General features: G+C 32.5%; 1 protein-coding gene across 1 annotated transcript in view; it reads right to left on the minus strand.

Moving 5' to 3' along the window:
• LOC138859598 (uncharacterized) overlaps positions 1–2,500 on the minus strand; it is a 10,486-nt gene that overhangs the window by 446 nt on the left and 7,540 nt on the right. The gene's annotated exons all lie outside the window — the stretch shown is intronic.

The raw sequence follows: 2,500 nt of genomic DNA on the forward strand, positions 1-2,500 counted from the left end.
AATGTCATATAGATATATAGATAAAGGAAATAGACAGGGAATGTCAGATAAATAAATAGATAGATAGACTAATTAGATAAGGAATGTCATATAGATATATAGACAGATAGATTAGATATATAGGGAATGTCAGATAGATTGATAGACAGATAGATGAAATAGAAAATGCATGTTAGATAGATAGACAGATAGATTAAATAGATATATGCATAGATAGACAGATAGATTAAATAGATATAGGCATAGATAGATAGATAGATTAAATAGATAAGGAATGTCATATAGATATATAGACAGATAGATTAAATGGATAGGGAATGTCAGATAAATTGATAGACAAATAGATTAAATGTATAGGGAATGTCAAATAGATTGATAGACAGATAGATTAAATGGATAGGGAATGTCAGATAGATTGATAGACAGATAGATTAAGTAGATAAGGAATGTCAATTAGATAGACACATAGATTAAATGGATACGGAATGTTATATGCATAGATGGATAGATAGATCAAGTAGATAAGAAATGTCATATATATAGATAGACAGATAGATTAAATAGACAGGATATGTCAGACAGATAGACAGATAAAGGAAATAGACAGGGAATCTCAGATAGATCGTAATATAGATGAAACAGACAGGGTATGCCAGACATAGACAGGAAATGTTAGGTAGACAGATAAATAGATAGATGAAATAGACATGGATGGTCAGATAGATGAACAAAACAGACAGGGTAGACATGTTCATAATAATCATTATCATCATCAATTATTTTTTTATAGAAATCTTATGTTCGCTCTTGATATTTACACACACACTCCCTTTTGTTTTAATAATGCATTAGATATTAATTCAACAAATGGTTCTTAATAGCCCGTAAAAAAAGAAAAAAAAGAAAGAAAAAAAAGAGTAATGTCAAGGGAAATTCCGGTTTGTGATTGTAAACTTATTAAAGAGATTTAGTCGTACATCGCGAGGGCTGAGTGGTGTGCGCAGTCAACAATTATTATGCCGGAAGGAGTAATTTGGGGGAAATGGGAGCTTTGTTCTTACTTTTTGAATTTTTGTCTTTCTTCTGTGTCTTATTCTTGTGTTTTTCTTCGTGTTCTCCTTTGCCTTGTTCTCGTTCTCCATTTTTGTTTGTCTTTCTTACGGCTTTTGTTTTATTTTTTATTTTATTTTTTTTCGAATTCTTTTCCTTCTCCTGTTCTTCTTCGTCTATTCTTCTTCCTTGTTCTTGTTTTTTTTCTTTCTTTTTTCTTAACATTGGTTTTATTTTTATTCTATTCAATTTTCAACTTCCTTTTTCTTTTCTATTCTTCCTTTTTCATGTTTTCCTTCTTTTTCTTCCTATTCTTCTTTTCTTCTAATTCTTCTTCTCCTTCCTCTCCTTTTTTCCTCTTCTTTTTCTCTTCGTCGTCTTCTTTTCTTCTCCTTCTTCATCTTACTTTTCTCCCATCTCTTCTTTAAATATCCTCTACTTTCTTTTTCTTGTTTCATAACTTTCCGCTGTTTTCTTCTTTCTTTATTTACGTTTTGATTATTACTTTCCCTTTCCTTCTTTCTCCATTTACCTTCGTCATTTCATTTCTTCTCTATTTTTCGCTTTTTTTTCATCTTTTTCTTCCTGTTTTCCTTTATTCAGTGAATGCGTCGTGGAAGCGATGAGGAATTCACTTAATTAGGGTGATGGGTACAATGTAATAGTTTATATATATATATATATATATATATATATATATATATATATATATATATATATACATATATATATATATATATATATATATATATATATATATATATATATATATATTCATATATCCATATCAATATATATATATATATATATATATATATATATATATATACACATATACATATACATATATATATACATTTATCATACATACATACATTATATATATATATATATATATATATATATATATATATGTGTGTGTGTGTGTGTGTGTGTGTGTGTGTGTGTGTGTGTGTGTGTGTGTGTGTGTGTGTGTGTGTAGAGAGAGAGAGAGAGAGAGAGAGAGAGAGAGAGAGAGATGGATAGATAGACAGATACATACATACATAGATACATAGATACATAGATAGACAGATGTGTGTGGGGGGTTAGATGAATAGATAAACAGATAGATATATCGATAGGTAAGTAGATTGATAGATAGATAAACGAATATATACTGTTTACATAGAAACACGCGCGTAAGCACAGAGATAGGAGAGCGAAATTCAAGAAAATAAACATGAAAACATGACCCTATCCACCCCCTCACCCCCCCCCCCTGTCCCTGTACTCCATAAAAGAATGAGTCACCCTCCTTCTCCACCCCCTCCCTCCTCCTCCACCCCCTCCCTCCTCCTCCGCCCCTCCCTCCTCCTCCGCCCCCTCCCTCCTCCTCCACCTCCCTCCCTCCCTCTCCACCCCCTCCTCCCTCCTCCGCCCCTCCCTGCTCCTCCACCCCCTCCCTCCT

This window comes from Penaeus vannamei, chromosome 37 (genome assembly GCF_042767895.1).
Source record: "Penaeus vannamei isolate JL-2024 chromosome 37, ASM4276789v1, whole genome shotgun sequence".
NCBI lineage: Eukaryota > Metazoa > Arthropoda > Malacostraca > Decapoda > Penaeidae > Penaeus > Penaeus vannamei.